The sequence below is a fragment of the Triturus cristatus genome, chromosome 10 (genome assembly GCF_964204655.1).
Source record: "Triturus cristatus chromosome 10, aTriCri1.1, whole genome shotgun sequence".
Classification (NCBI taxonomy): Eukaryota; Metazoa; Chordata; class Amphibia; order Caudata; family Salamandridae; genus Triturus; species Triturus cristatus.
In genome coordinates this window covers 792,024,856-792,042,322 of record NC_140593.1, presented here as the reverse complement: position 1 = coordinate 792,042,322, position 17,467 = coordinate 792,024,856, and positions in this window count along the sequence as shown.

Genomic DNA, 17,467 nt, shown 5'->3' with positions numbered 1-17,467 from the left:
CCAGATGGTCAGAAATGGAAATTTTTTTATGTTTAATTTTTTGACTGCAAATGACTATTCCATGTAAATTATCACTTTTGGAACAAAAACAAGTGTGTTTAGAGTCACTGTAATGCCTTAAATTGGTCGAAATAGAAGCTTCTGAATAGGAGAAATAGTCTGTAATAATGGCAATTTTGGTCACATTGAGGCTTTAAAAAGTAGTTCTTCAACATGAGGCACATTCCAAATGACATTTTGAATCAATTTTTCTACAGTCCAAAAAATCAATTTTCTGATAAAAAACGATGACCCGGGACCTGTCGAAATTTCTCCAGATGGTCAGAAATTGAAATTTTTTTATGCTTAATTTTTTGACTGCAAATGACTATTCCATGTAAAGTATCACTTTTGGAACAAAAACAAGTGTGTTTAGAGTCACTTTAATACCTTAAATTGGTTGAAATAGAAGCTTCTGAATAGGAGAAAAAGTCTGTAATAATGGCAATTTTGGTCACATTGGGGCTTTAAAAAGTAGTTCTTCAACATGAGGCACATTCCAAATGACATTTAGAATCAATTTTTTTACAGTCCAAAAAAATCAATTTTCTGATGAAAAACGATGACCCGACCTGTCGAAATTTCTCCAGATGGTCAGAAATGGAAACATTTTTATGTTTAATTTTTTGACTGCAAATGACTATTCCATGTAAATTATCACTTTTGGAACAAAAACAAGTGTGTTTAGAGTCACTGTAATGCCTTAAATTGGTCGAAATAGAAGCTTCTGAATAGGAGAAATAGTCTGTAATAATGGCAATTTTGGTCACATTGAGGCTTTAAAAAGTAGTTCTTCAACATGAGGCACATTCCAAATGACATTTTGAATCAATTTTTCTACAGTCCAAAAAATCAATTTTCTGATAAAAAACGATGACCCGGGACCTGTCGAAATTTCTCCAGATGGTCAGAAATGGAAATTTTTTTATGTTTAATTTTTTGACTGCAAATGACTATTCCATGTAAATTATCACTTTTGGAACAAAAACAAGTGTGTTTAGAGTCACTTTAATGCCTGAAATTGGTCGAAATAGAAGCTTCTGAATAGGAGAAAATGTCTGTAATAAGGCAATTTTGGTCACATTGAGGCTTTAAAAAGTAGTTATTCAACATAAGGCACAATCCACATGACATTTTAAATCAATTTTTCTACAGTCCAAAAAATCAATTTTCTGATGAAAAACGATGACCCGGGACCTGTCGAAAATCCTCCAGATGGTCAGAAATGGAAATTTTTTTATGTTTAATTTTTTGACTGCAAATGACTATTCCATGTAAATTATCACTTTTGGAACAAAAACAAGTGTGTTTAGAGTCACTTTAATGCCTTAAATTGGTCGAAATAGAAGCTTCTGAATAGGAGAAGAAGTCTGTAATAATGGCAATTTTGGTCACGTTGGTGCTTTAAAAAGTAGTTATTCAACATTAGGCACATTCCAAAAGACATGTTGAATCAATTTTTCTACAGTCCAAAAAATCAATTTTTTGATGAAAAACGATGACCCGGGACCTGTCGAAATTTCTCCAGATGGTCAGAAATGGAAATTTTTTTATGTTTAATTTTTTGACTGCAAATGACTATTCCATGTAAAGTATCACTTTTGGAACAAAAACAAGTGTGTTTCGAGTCACTTTAATGCCTTAAATTGGTCGAAATAGAAGCTTCTGAATAGGAGAAAAAGTCTGTAATAATGGCAATTTTGGTCACATTGGGGCTTTAAAAAGTAGTTCTTCAACATGAGGCACATTCCAAATGACATTTTGAATCAATTTTTCTACAGTCCAAAAAAATCAATTTTCTGATGAAAAACGATGACCCGTGACCTGTCGAAATTTCTCCAGATGGTCAGAAATGGAAATTTTTTTATGTTTAATTTTTTGACTGCAAATGACTATTCCATGTAAATTATCACTTTTGGAACAAAAACAAGTGTGTTTAGAGTCACTTTAATGCCTGAAATTGGTCGAAATAGAAGCTTCTGAATAGGAGAAAATGTCTGTAATAAGGCAATTTTGGTCACATTGAGGCTTTAAAAAGTAGTTATTCAACATGAGGCACAATCCAAATGACATTTTAAATCAATTTTTCTACAGTCCAAAAAATCAATTTTCTGATGAAAAACGATGACCCGGGACCTGTCGAAAATCCTCCAGATGGTCAGAAATGGAAATTTTTTTATGTTTAATTTTTTGACTGCAAATGACTATTCCATGTAAATTATCACTTTTGGAACAAAAACAAGTGTGTTTAGAGTCACTGTAATGCCTTAAATTGGTCGAAATAGAAGCTTCTGAATAGGAGAAATAGTCTGTAATAATGGCAATTTTGGTCACATTGAGGCTTTAAAAAGTAGTTCTTCCACATGAGGCACATTCCAAATGACATTTTGAATCAATTTTTCTACAGTCCAAAAAATCAATTTTCTGATAAAAAACGATGACCCGGGACCTGTCGAAATTTCTCCAGATGGTCAGAAATTGAAATTTTTTTATGATTAATTTTTTGACTGCAAATGACTATTCCATGTAAAGTATCACTTTTGGAACAAAAACAAGTGTGTTTAGAGTCACTTTAATGCCTTAAATTGGTCGAAATAGAATATTCTGAATAGGAGAAAAAGTCTGTAATAATGGCAATTTTGGTCACATTGGGGCTTTAAAAAGTAGTTCTTCAACATGAGGCACATTCCAAATGACATTTTGAATCAATTTTTCTACAGTCCAAAAAATCAATTTTCTGATGAAAAACGATGACCCGGGACCTGTCGACATTTCTCCAGATGGTCAGAAATGGAAATTTTTTTATGTTTAAGTTTTTTGACTGCAAATGACTATTCCATGTAAAGTATCACTTTTGGAACAAAAACAAGTGTGTTTAGAGTCACTTTAATGCCTTAAATTGGTTGAAATAGAAGCTTCTGAATAGGAGAAAAAGTCTGTAATAATGGCAATTTTGGTCACATTGGGGCTTTAAAAAGTAGTTCTTCAACATGAGGCACATTCCAAATGACATTTTGAATCAATTTTCTACAGTCCAAAAAAATCAATTTTCTGATGAAAAACGATGACCCGTGACCTGTCGAAATTTCTCCAGATGGTCAGAAATGGGAATTTTTTTATGTTTAATTTTTTGACTACAAATGACTATTCCATGTAAATTATCACTTTTGGAACAAAAACAAGTGTGTTTAGAGTCACTTTAATGCCTTAAATTGGTCGAAATAGAAGCTTCTGAATAGGAGAAAAAGTCTGTAATAATGGCAATTTTGGTCACATTGGGGCTTTAAAAAGTAGTTCTTCAACATGAGGCACATTCCAAATGACATTTTGAATCAATTTTTCTACAGTCCAAAAAATCAATTTTCTGATGAAAAACGATGACCCGGGACCTGTCGACATTTCTCCAGATGGTCAGAAATTGATTTTTTTTTATGTTTAAGTTTTTTGACTGCAAATGACTATTCCATGTAAAGTATCACTTTTGGAACAAAAACAAGTGTGTTTCGAGTCACTTTAATGCCTTAAATTGGTCGAAATAGAAGCTTCTGAATAGGAGAAAAAGTCTGTAATAATGGCAATTTTGGTCTTATTGGGGCTTTAAAAAGTAGTTCTTCAACATGAGGCACATTCCAAATGACATTTTGAATCAATTTTTCTACAGTCCAAAAAATCAATTTTCTGATGAAAAACGATGACCCGGGACCTGTCGACATTTCTCCAGATGGTCAGAAATTTGTTTTTTTTATGTTTAAGTTTTTTGACTGCAAATGACTATTCCATGTAAAGTATCACTTTTGGAACAAAAACAAGTGTTTCGAGTCACTTTAATGCCTTAAATTGGTCGAAATAGAAGCTTCTGAATAGGAGAAAAAGTCTGTAATAATGGCAATTTTGGTCTTATTGGGGCTTTAAAAAGTAGTTCTTCAACATGAGGCACATTCCAAATGACATTTTGAATCCATTTTTCTACAGTCCAAAAAATCAATTTTCTGATGAAAAACGATGACCCGGGACCTGTCGACATTTCTCCAGATAGTCAGAAATGGAAATTTTTTTATGTTTAAATTTTTTGACTGCAAATGACTATTCCATGTAAAGTATCACTTTTGGAACAAAAACACGTGTGTTTAGAGTCACTTTAATGCCTTAAATTGGTTGAAATAGAAGCTTCTGAATAGGAGAAAAAGTCTGTCATAATGGCAATTTTGGTCACATTGGGGCTTTAAAAAGTAGTTCTTCAACATGAGGCACATTCCAAATGACATTTTGAATCAATTTTTCTACAGTCCAAAAAAATCAATTTTCTGATGAAAAACGATGACCCGTGACCTGTCGAAATTTCTCCAGATGGTCAGAAATGGAAATTTTTTTATGTTTAATTTTTTGACTGCAAATGACTATTCCATGTAAATTATCACGTTTGGAACAAAAACAAGTGTGTTTAGAGTCACTTTAATTCCTTAAATTGTTCGAAATAGAAGCTTCTGAATAGGAGAAAAAGTCTGTAATAATGGCAATTTTGGTCACATTGGGGCTTTAAAAAGTAGTTCTTCAACATGAGGCACATTCCAAATGACATTTTGAATCAATTTTTCTACAGTCCAAAAAATCAATTTTCTGATGAAAAACGATGACCCGGGACCTGTCGAAATTTCTCCAGATGGACAGAAATTGATTTTTTTTTATGTTTAAGTTTTTTGACTGCAAATGACTATTCCATGTAAAGTATCACTTTTGGAACAAAAACAAGTGTGTTTAGAGTCACTTTAATGCCTGAAATTGGTCGAAATAGAAGCTTCTGAATAGGAGAAAATGTCTGTAATAAGGCAATTTTGGTCACATTGAGGCTTTAAAAAGTAGTTATTCAACATAAGGCACAATCCACATAACATTTTAAATCAATTTTTCTACAGTCCAAAAAATCAATTTTCTGATGAAAAACGATGACCCGGGACCTGTCGAAAATCCTCCAGATGGTCAGAAATGGAAATTTTTTTATGTTTAAATTTTTTGACTGCAAATGACTATTCCATGTAAAGTATCACTTTTGGAACAAAAACAAGTGTGTTTAGAGTCACTTTAATGCCTTAAATTGGTTGAAATAGAAGCTTCTGAATAGGAGAAAAAGTCTGTAATAATGGCAATTTTGGTCACATTGGGGCTTTAAAAAGTAGTTCTTCAACATGAGGCACATTCCAAATGACATTTTGAATCAATTTTTCTACAGTCCAAAAAAATCAATTTTCTGATGAAAAACGATGACCCGTGACCTGTCGAAATTTCTCCAGATGGTCAGAAATGGAAATTTTTTTATGTTTAATTTTTTGACTGCAAATGACTATTCCATGTAAATTATCACGTTTGGAACAAAAACAAGTGTGTTTAGAGTCACTTTAATGCCTTAAATTGGTCGAAATAGAAGCTTCTGAATAGGAGAAAAAGTCTGTAATAATGGCAATTTTGGTCACATTGGGGCTTTAAAAAGTAGTTCTTCAACATGAGGCACATTCCAAATGACATTTTGAATCAATTTTTCTACAGTCCAAAAAATCAATTTTCTGATGAAAAACGATGACCCCGGGACCTGTCGAAATGTCTCCAGATGGTCAGAAATGGAAATTTTTTAAAGTTTAATTTTTTGACTGCAAATGACTATTCCATGTAAATTATCACTTTTGGAACAAAAACAAGTGTGTTTAGACTCACTTTATAGCCTGAAATTGTCGAAATAGAAGCTTCTAAATAGGAGAAAAAGTCTGTAATAATGGTAATTTTGGTCACATTGAGGCTTTAAAAAGTAGTTATTCAACATGAGGCACATTCCAAAAGACATGTTAAATCAATTTTTCTACAATCCAAAAAATCAATTTTTTGATGAAAAATGATGACCCGGGACCTGTCGAAATTTCTCCAGATGGTCAGAAATTGAATTTTTTTATGTTTAAGTTTTTTGACTGCAAATGACTATTCCATGTAAAGTATCACTTTTGGAACAAAAACAAGTGTGTTTAGAGTCACTTTAATGCCTTAAATTGGTTGAAATAGAAGCTTCTGAATAGGAGAAAAAGTCTGTAATAATGGCAATTTTGGTCACATTGGGGCTTTAAAAAGTAGTTCTTCAACATGAGGCACATTCCAAATGACATTTTGAATCAATTTTTCTACAGTCCAAAAAAATCAATTTTCTGATGAAAAACGATGACCCGACCTGTCGAAATTTCTCCAGATGGTCAGAAATGGAAATTTTTTTATGTTTAATTTTTTGACTGCAAATGACTATTCCATGTAAAGTATCACTTTTGGAACAAAAACAAGTGTGTTTAGAGTCACTTTAATGCCTGAAATTGGTCGAAATAGAAGCTTCTGAATAGGAGAAAATGTCTGTAATAAGGCAATTTTGGTCACATTGAGGCTTTAAAAAGTAGTTATTCAACATGAGGCACAATCCAAATGACATTTTAAATCAATTTTTCTACAGTCCAAAAAATCAATTTTCTGATGAAAAACGATGACCCGGGACCTGTCGAAAATCCTCCAGATGGTCAGAAATGGAAATTTTTTTATGTTTAATTTTTTGACTGCAAATGACTATTCCATGTAAATTATCACTTTTGGAACAAAAACAAGTGTGTTTAGAGTCACTGTAATGCCTTAAATTGGTCGAAATAGAAGCTTCTGAATAGGAGAAATAGTCTGTAATAATGGCAATTTTAGTCACATTGAGGCTTTAAAAAGTAGTTCTTCAACATGAGGCACATTCCAAATGACATTTTGAATCAATTTTTCTACAGTCCAAAAAATCAATTTTCTGATAAAAAACGATGACCCGGGACCTGTCGAAATTTCTCCAGATGGTCAGAAATTGAAATTTTTTTATGCTTAATTTTTTGACTGCAAATGACTATTCCATGTAAAGTATCACTTTTGGAACAAAAACAAGTGTGTTTAGAGTCACTTTAATGCCTTAAATTGGTCGAAATAGAATATTCTGAATAGGAGAAAAAGTCTGTAATAATGGCAATTTTGGTCACATTGGGGCTTTAAAAAGTAGTTCTTCAACATGAGGCACATTCCAAATGACATTTTGAATCAATTTTTCTACAGTCCAAAAAATCAATTTTCTGATGAAAAACGATGACCCGGGACCTGTCGACATTTCTCCAGATGGTCAGAAATGGAAATTTTTTTATGTTTAAGTTTTTTGACTGCAAATGACTATTCCATGTAAAGTATCACTTTTGGAACAAAAACAAGTGTGTTTAGAGTCACTTTAATGCCTTAAATTGGTTGAAATAGAAGCTTCTGAATAGGAGAAAAAGTCTGTAATAATGGCAATTTTGGTCACATTGGGGCTTTAAAAAGTAGTTCTTCAACATGAGGCACATTCCAAATGACATTTTGAATCAATTTTTCTACAGTCCAAAAAAATCAATTTTCTGATGAAAAACGATGACCCGTGACCTGTCGAAATTTCTCCAGATGGTCAGAAATAGGAATTTTTTTATGTTTAATTTTTTGACTACAAATGACTATTCCATGTAAATTATCACTTTTGGAACAAAAACAAGTGTGTTTAGAGTCACTTTAATGCCTTAAATTGTTCGAAATAGAAGCTTCTGAATAGGAGAAAAAGTCTGTAATAATGGCAATTTTGGTCACATTGGGGCTTTAAAAAGTAGTTCTTCAACATGAGGCACATTCCAAATGACATTTTGAATCAATTTTTCTACAGTCCAAAAAATCAATTTTCTGATGAAAAACGATGACCCGGGACCTGTCGACATTTCTCCAGATGGTCAGAAATTGATTTTTTTTATGTTTAAGTTTTTTGACTGCAAATGACTATTCCATGTAAAGTATCACTTTTGGAACAAAAACAAGTGTGTTTCGAGTCACTTTAATGCCTTAAATTGGTCGAAATAGAAGCTTCTGAATAGGAGAAAAAGTCTGTAATAATGGCAATTTTGGTCTTATTGGGGCTTTAAAAAGTAGTTCTTCAACATGAGGCACATTCCAAATGACATTTTGAATCAATTTTTCTACAGTCCAAAAAATCAATTTTCTGATGAAAAACGATGACCCGGGACCTGTCGACATTTCTCCAGATGGTCAGAAATTGATTTTTTTTATGTTTAAGTTTTTTGACTGCAAATGACTATTCCATGTAAAGTATCACTTTTGGAACAAAAACAAGTGTGTTTCGAGTCACTTTAATGCCTTAAATTGGTCGAAATAGAAGCTTCTGAATAGGAGAAAAAGTCTGTAATAATGGCAATTTTGGTCTTATTGGGGCTTTAAAAAGTAGTTCTTCAACATGAGGCACATTCCAAATGACATTTTGAATCCATTTTTCTACAGTCCAAAAAATCAATTTTCTGATGAAAAACGATGACCCGGGACCTGTCGACATTTCTCCAGATAGTCAGAAATGGAAATTTTTTTATGTTTAAATTTTTTGACTGCAAATGACTATTCCATGTAAAGTATCACTTTTGGAACAAAAACAAGTGTGTTTAGAGTCACTTTAATGCCTTAAATTGGTTGAAATAGAAGCTTCTGAATAGGAGAAAAAGTCTGTCATAATGGCAATTTTGGTCACATTGGGGCTTTAAAAAGTAGTTCTTCAACATGAGGCACATTCCAAATGACATTTTGAATCAATTTTTCTACAGTCCAAAAAAATCAATTTTCTGATGAAAAACGATGACCCGTGACCTGTCGAAATTTCTCCAGATGGTCAGAAATGGAAATTTTTTTATGTTTAATTTTTTGACTGCAAATGACTATTCCATGTAAATTATCACGTTTGGAACAAAAACAAGTGTGTTTAGAGTCACTTTAATGCCTTAAATTGTTCGAAATAGAAGGTTCTGAATAGGAGAAAAAGTCTGTAATAATGGCAATTTTGGTCACATTGGGGCTTTAAAAAGTAGTTCTTCAACATGAGGCACATTCCAAATGACATTTTGAATCAATTTTTCTACAGTCCAAAAAATCAATTTTCTGATGAAAAACGATGACCCGGGACCTGTCGACATTTCTCCAGATGGACAGAAATTGATTTTTTTTTATGTTTAAGTTTTTTGACTGCAAATGACTATTCCATGTAAAGTATCACTTTTGGAACAAAAACAAGTGTGTTTAGAGTCACTTTAATGCCTGAAATTGGTCGAAATAGAAGCTTCTGAATAGGAGAAAATGTCTGTAATAAGGCAATTTTGGTCACATTGAGGCTTTAAAAAGTAGTTATTCAACATAAGGCACAATCCACATAACATTTTAAATCAATTTTTCTACAGTCCAAAAAATCAATTTTCTGATGAAAAACGATGACCCGGGACCTGTCGAAAATCCTCCAGATGGTCAGAAATGGAAATTTTTTTATGTTTAATTTTTTGACTACAAATGACTATTCCATGTAAATTATCACTTTTGGAACAAAAACAAATGTGTTTAGAGTCACTTTAATGCCTTAAATTGGTCGAAATAGAAGCTTCTGAATAGGAGAAAAAGTCTGTAATAATGGCAATTTTGGTCACATTGGGGCTTTAAAAAGTAGTTCTTCAACATGAGGCACATTCCAAATGACATTTTGAATCAATTTTTCTACAGTCCAAAAAATCAATTTTCTGATGAAAAACGATGACCCGGGACCTGTCGACATTTCTCCAGATGGTCAGAAATTGATTTTTTTTTATGTTTAAGTTTTTTGACTGCAAATGACTATTCCATGTAAAGTATCACTTTTGGAACAAAAACAAGTGTGTTTCGAGTCACTTTAATGCCTTAAATTGGTCGAAATAGAAGCTTCTGAATAGGAGAAAAAGTCTGTAATAATGGCAATTTTGGTCTTATTGGGGCTTTAAAAAGTAGTTCTTCAACATGAGGCACATTCCAAATGACATTTTGAATCAATTTTTCTACAGTCCAAAAAATCAATTTTCTGATGAAAAACGATGACCCGGGACCTGTCGACATTTCTCCAGATGGTCAGAAATTGATTTTTTTTATGTTTAAGTTTTTTGACTGCAAATGACTATTCCATGTAAAGTATCACTTTTGGAACAAAAACAAGTGTGTTTCGAGTCACTTTAATGCCTTAAATTGGTCGAAATAGAAGCTTCTGAATAGGAGAAAAAGTCTGTAATAATGGCAATTTTGGTCTTATTGGGGCTTTAAAAAGTAGTTCTTCAACATGAGGCACATTCCAAATGACATTTTGAATCCATTTTTCTACAGTCCAAAAAATCAATTTTCTGATGAAAAACGATGACCCGGGACCTGTCGACATTTCTCCAGATAGTCAGAAATGGAAATTTTTTTATGTTTAAATTTTTTGACTGCAAATGACTATTCCATGTAAAGTATCACTTTTGGAACAAAAACAAGTGTGTTTAGAGTCACTTTAATGCCTTAAATTGGTTGAAATAGAAGCTTCTGAATAGGAGAAAAAGTCTGTCATAATGGCAATTTTGGTCACATTGGGGCTTTAAAAAGTAGTTCTTCAACATGAGGCACATTCCAAATGACATTTTGAATCAATTTTTCTACAGTCCAAAAAAATCAATTTTCTGATGAAAAACGATGACCCGTGACCTGTCGAAATTTCTCCAGATGGTCAGAAATGGAAATTTTTTTATGTTTAATTTTTTGACTGCAAATGACTATTCCATGTAAATTATCACGTTTGGAACAAAAACAAGTGTGTTTAGAGTCACTTTAATGCCTTAAATTGTTCGAAATAAAAGCTTCTGAATAGGAGAAAAAGTCTGTAATAATGGCAATTTTGGTCACATTGGGGCTTTAAAAAGTAGTTCTTCAACATGAGGCACATTCCAAATGACATTTTGAATCAATTTTTCTACAGTCCACAAAATCAATTTTCTGATGAAAAACGATGACCCGGGACCTGTCGACATTTCTCCAGATGGACAGAAATTGATTTTTTTTTATGTTTAAGTTTTTTGACTGCAAATGACTATTCCATGTAAAGTATCACTTTTGGAACAAAAACAAGTGTGTTTAGAGTCACTTTAATGCCTGAAATTGGTCGAAATAGAAGCTTCTGAATAGGAGAAAATGTCTGTAATAAGGCAATTTTGGTCACATTGAGGCTTTAAAAAGTAGTTATTCAACATAAGGCACAATCCACATAACATTTTAAATCAATTTTTCTACAGTCCAAAAAATCAATTTTCTGATGAAAAACGATGACCCGGGACCTGTCGAAAATCCTCCAGATGGTCAGAAATGGAAATTTTTTTATGTTTAATTTTTTGACTGCAAATGACTATTCCATGTAAATTATCACTTTTGGAACAAAAACAAGTGTGTTTAGAGTCACTTTCATGCCTTAAATTGGTCGAAATAGAAGCTTCTGAATAGGAGAAGAAGTCTGTAATAATGGCAATTTTGGTCACGTTGGTGCTTTAAAAAGTAGTTATTCAACATTAGGCACATTCCAAAAGACATGTTGAATCAATTTTTCTACAGTCCAAAAAATCAATTTTTTGATGAAAAACGATGACCCGGGACCTGTCGAAATTTCTCCAGATGGTCAGAAATGGAAATTTTTTTATGTTTAATTTTTTGACTGCAAATGACTATTCCATGTAAATTATCACTTTTGGAACAAAAACAAGTGTGTTTAGAGTCACTTTAATGCCTGAAATTGGTTGAAATAGAAGCTTCTGAATAGGAGAAAATGTCTGTAATAAGGCAATTTTGGTCACATTGAGGCTTTAAAAAGTAGTTATTCAACATGAGGCACAATCCAAATGACATTTTAAATCAATTTTTCTACAGTCCAAAAAATCAATTTTCTGATGAAAAACGATGACCTGTCGAAAATCCTCCAGATGGTCAGAAATGGAAATTTTTTTATGTTTAATTTTTTGACTGCAAATGACTATTCCATGTAAATTATCACTTTTGGAACAAAAACAAGTGTGTTTAGAGTCACTGTAATGCCTTAAATTGGTCGAAATAGAAGCTTCTGAATAGGAGAAATAGTCTGTAATAATGGCAATTTTGGTCACATTGAGGCTTTAAAAAGTAGTTCTTCAACATGAGGCACATTCCAAATGCCATTTTGAATCAATTTTTCTACAGTCCAAAAAATCAATTTTCTGATAAAAAACGATGACCCGGGACCTGTCGAAATTTCTCCAGATGGTCAGAAATTGAAATTTTTTTATGCTTAATTTTTTGACTGCAAATGACTATTCCATGTAAAGTATCACTTTTGGAACAAAAACAAGTGTGTTTAGAGTCACTTTAATGCCTTAAATTGGTCGAAATAGAAGCTTCTGAATAGGAGAAAAAGTCTGTAATAATGGCAATTTTGGTCACATTGGGGTTTTAAAAAGTAGTTCTTCAACATGAGGCACATTCCAAATGACATTTTGAATCAATTTTTCTACAGTCCAATAAATCAATTTTCTGATGAAAAACGATGACCCGTGACCTGTCGAAATTTCTCCAGATGGTCAGAAATGGAAAATTTTTTATGTTTAATTTTTTGACTGCAAATGACTATTCCATGTAAATTATCACTTTTGGAACAAAAACAAGTGTGTTTAGAGTCACTTTAATGCCTGAAATCAGTTGAAATAGAAGCTTCTGAATAGGAGAAAATGTCTGTAATAAGGCAATTTTGGTCACATTGAGGCTTTAAAAAGTAGTTATTCAACATAAGGCACAATCCACATGACATTTTAAATCAATTTTTCTACAGTCCAAAAAATCAATTTTCTGATGAAAAACGATGACCCGTGACCTGTCGAAAATCCTCCAGATGGTCAGAAATGGAAATTTTTTTATGTTTAATTTTTTGACTGCAAATGACTATTCCATGTAAATTATCACTTTTGGAACAAAAACAAGTGTGTTTAGAGTCACTTTAATGCCTTAAATTGGTCGAAATAGAAGCTTCTGAATAGGAGAAGAAGTCTGTAATAATTTCAATTTTGGTCACGTTGGTGCTTTAAAAAGTAGTTATTCAACATTAGGCACATTCCAAAAGACATGTTGAATCAATTTTTCTACAGTCCAAAAAATCAATTTTTTGATGAAAAACGATGACCCGGGACCTGTTGAAATTTCTCCAGATGGTCAGAAATGGAAATTTTTTTATGTTTAATTTTTTGACTGCAAATGACTATTCCATGTAAAGTATCACTTTTGGAACAAAAACAAGTGTGTTTCGAGTCACTTTAATGCCTTAAATTGGTCGAAATAGAAGCTTCTGAATAGGAGAAAAAGTCTGTAATAATGGCAATTTTGGTCACATTGGGGCTTTAAAAAGTAGTTCTTCAACATGAGGCACATTCCAAATGACATTTTGAATCCATTTTTCTACAGTCCAAAAAATCAATTTTCTGATGAAAAACGATGACCCGGGACCTGTCGACATTTCTCCAGATGGTCAGAAATGGAATTTTTTTTATGTTTAAATTTTTTGACTGCAAATGACTATTCCATGTAAAGTATCACTTTTGGAACAAAAACAAGTGTGTTTAGAGTCACTTTAATGCCTTAAATTGGTTGAAATAGAAGCTTCTGAATAGGAGAAAAAGTCTGTAATAATGGCAATGTTGGTCACATTGGGGCTTTAAAAAGTAGTTCTTCAACATGAGGCACATTCCAAATGACATTTTGAATCAATTTTTCTACAGTCCAAAAAAATCAATTTTCTGATGAAAAACGATGACCCGTGACCTGTCGAAATTTCTCCAGATGGTCAGAAATGGAAATTTTTTTATGTTTAATTTTTTGACTGCAAATGACTATTCCATGTAAATTATCACTTTTGGAACAAAAACAAGTGTGTTTAGAGTCACTTTAATGCCTGAAATTGGTCGAAATAGAAGCTTCTGAATAGGAGAAAATGTCTGTAATAAGGCAATTTTGGTCACATTGAGGCTTTAAAAAGTAGTTATTCAACATGAGGCACAATCCAAATGACATTTTAAATCAATTTTTCTACAGTCCAAAAAATCAATTTTCTGATGAAAAACGATGACCCGGGACCTGTCGAAAATCCTCCAGATGGTCAGAAATGGAAATTTTTTTATGTTTAATTTTTTGACTGCAAATGACTATTCCATGTAAATTATCACTTTTGGAACAAAAACAAGTGTGTTTAGAGTCACTGTAATGCCTTAAATTGGTCGAAATAGAAGCTTCTGAATAGGAGAAATAGTCTGTAATAATGGCAATTTTGGTCACATTGAGGCTTTAAAAAGTAGTTCTTCAACATGAGGCACATTCCAAATGACATTTTGAATCAATTTTTCTACAGTCCAAAAAATCAATTTTCTGATAAAAAACGATGACCCGGGACCTGTCGAAATTTCTCCAGATGGTCAGAAATTGAAATTTTTTTATGCTTAATTTTTTGACTGCAAATGACTATTCCATGTAAAGTATCACTTTTGGAACAAAAACAAGTGTGTTTAGAGTCACTGTAATGCCTTAAATTGGTCGAAATAGAAGCTTCTGAATAGGAGAAATAGTCTGTAATAATGGCAATTTTGGTCACATTGAGGCTTTAAAAAGTAGTTCTTCAACATGAGGCACATTCCAAATGACATTTTGAATCAATTTTTCTACAGTCCAAAAAATCAATTTTCTGATAAAAAACGATGACCCGGGACCTGTCGAAATTTCTCCAGATGGTCAGAAATTGAAATTTTTTTATGCTTAATTTTTTGACTGCAAATGACTATTCCATGTAAAGTATCACTTTTGGAACAAAAACAAGTGTGTTTAGAGTCACTTTAATGCCTTAAATTGGTCGAAATAGAATATTCTGAATAGGAGAAAAAGTCTGTAATAATGGAAATTTTGGTCACATTGGGGCTTTAAAAAGTAGTTCTTCAACATGAGGCACATTCCAAATGACATTTTGAATCAATTTTTCTACAGTCCAAAAAATCAATTTTCTGATGAAAAACGATGACCCGGGACCTGTCGACATTTCTCCAGATGGTCAGAAATGGAAATTTTTTTATGTTTAAGTTTTTTGACTGCAAATGACTATTCCATGTAAAGTATCACTTTTGGAACAAAAACAAGTGTGTTTAGAGTCACTTTAATGCCTTAAATTGGTTGAAATAGAAGCTTCTGAATAGGAGAAAAAGTCTGTAATAATGGCAATTTTGGTCACATTGGGGCTTTAAAAAGTAGTTCTTCAACATGAGGCACATTCCAAATGACATTTTGAATCAATTTTTCTACAGTCCAAAAAAATCAATTTTCTGATGAAAAACGATGACCCGTGACCTGTCGAAATTTCTCCAGATGGTCAGAAATGAGAATTTTTTTATGTTTAATTTTTTGACTACAAATGACTATTCCATGTAAATTATCACTTTTGGAACAAAAACAAGTGTGTTTAGAGTCACTTTAATGCCTTAAATTGTTCGAAATAGAAGCTTCTGAATAGGAGAAAAAGTCTGTAATAATGGCAATTTTGGTCACATTGGGGCTTTAAAAAGTAGTTCTTCAACATGAGGCACATTCCAAATGACATTTTGAATCAATTTTTCTACAGTCCAAAAAATCAATTTTCTAATGAAAAACGATGACCCGGGACCTGTCGACATTTCTCCAGATGGTCAGAAATTGATTTTTTTTATGTTTAAGTTTTTTGACTGCAAATGACTATTCCATGTAAAGTATCACTTTTGGAACAAAAACAAGTGTGTTTCGAGTCACTTTAATGCCTTAAATTGGTCGAAATAAAAGCTTCTGAATAGGAGAAAAAGTCTGTAATAATGGCAATTTTGGTCTTATTGGGGCTTTAAAAAGTAGTTCTTCAACATGAGGCACATTCCAAATGACATTTTGAATCAATTTTTCTACAGTCCAAAAAATCAATTTTCTGATGAAAAACGATGACCCGGGATCTGTCGACATTTCTCCAGATGGTCAGAAATTGATTTTTTTTATGTTTAAGTTTTTTGACTGCAAATGACTATTCCATGTAAAGTATCACTTTTGGAACAAAAACAAGTGTGTTTCGAGTCACTTTAATGCCTTAAATTGGTCGAAATAGAAGCTTCTGAATAGGAGAAAAAGTCTGTAATAATGGCAATTTTGGTCTTATTGGGGCTTTAAAAAGTAGTTCTTCAACATGAGGCACATTCCAAATGACATTTTGAATCCATTTTTCTACAGTCCAAAAAATCAATTTTCTGATGAAAAACGATGACCCGGGACCTGTCGACATTTCTCCAGATAGTCAGAAATGGAAATTTTTTTATGTTTAAATTTTTTGACTGCAAATGACTATTCCATGTAAAGTATCACTTTTGGAACAAAAACAAGTGTGTTTAGAGTCACTTTAATGCCTTAAATTGGTTGAAATAGAAGCTTCTGAATAGGAGAAAAAGTCTGTCATAATGGCAATTTTGGTCACATTGGGGCTTTAAAAAGTAGTTCTTCAACATGAGGCACATTCCAAATGACATTTTGAATCAATTTTTCTACAGTCCAAAAAAATCAATTTTCTGATGAAAAACGATGACCCGTGACCTGTCGAAATTTCTCCAGATGGTCAGAAATGGAAATTTTTTTATGTTTAATTTTTTGACTGCAAATGACTATTCCATGTAAATTATCACGTTTGGAACAAAAACAAGTGTGTTTAGAGTCACTTTAATGCCTTAAATTGTTCGAAATAGAAGGTTCTGAATAGGAGAAAAAGTCTGTAATAATGGCAATTTTGGTCACATTGGGGCTTTAAAAAGTAGTTCTTCAACATGAGGCACATTCCAAATGACATTTTGAATCAATTTTTCTACAGTCCAAAAAATCAATTTTCTGATGAAAAACGATGACCCGGGACCTGTCGACATTTCTCCAGATGGACAGAAATTGATTTTTTTTTATGTTTAAGTTTTTTGACTGCAAATGACTATTCCATGTAAAGTATCACTTTTGGAACAAAAACAAGTGTGTTTAGAGTCACTTTAATGCCTGAAATTGGTCGAAATAGAAGCTTCTGAATAGGAGAAAATGTCTGTAATAAGGCAATTTTGGTCACATTGAGGCTTTAAAAAGTAGTTATTCAACATAAGGCACAATCCACATAACATTTTAAATCAATTTTTCTACAGTCCAAAAAATCAATTTTCTGATGAAAAACGATGACCCGGGACCTGTCGAAAATCCTCCAGATGGTCAGAAATGGAAATTTTTTTATGTTTAATTTTTTGACTACAAATGACTATTCCATGTAAATTATCACTTTTGGAACAAAAACAAATGTGTTTAGAGTCACTTTAATGCCTTAAATTGGTCGAAATAGAAGCTTCTGAATAGGAGAAAAAGTCTGTAATAATGGCAATTTTGGTCACATTGGGGCTTTAAAAAGTAGTTCTTCAACATGAGGCACATTCCAAATGACATTTTGAATCAATTT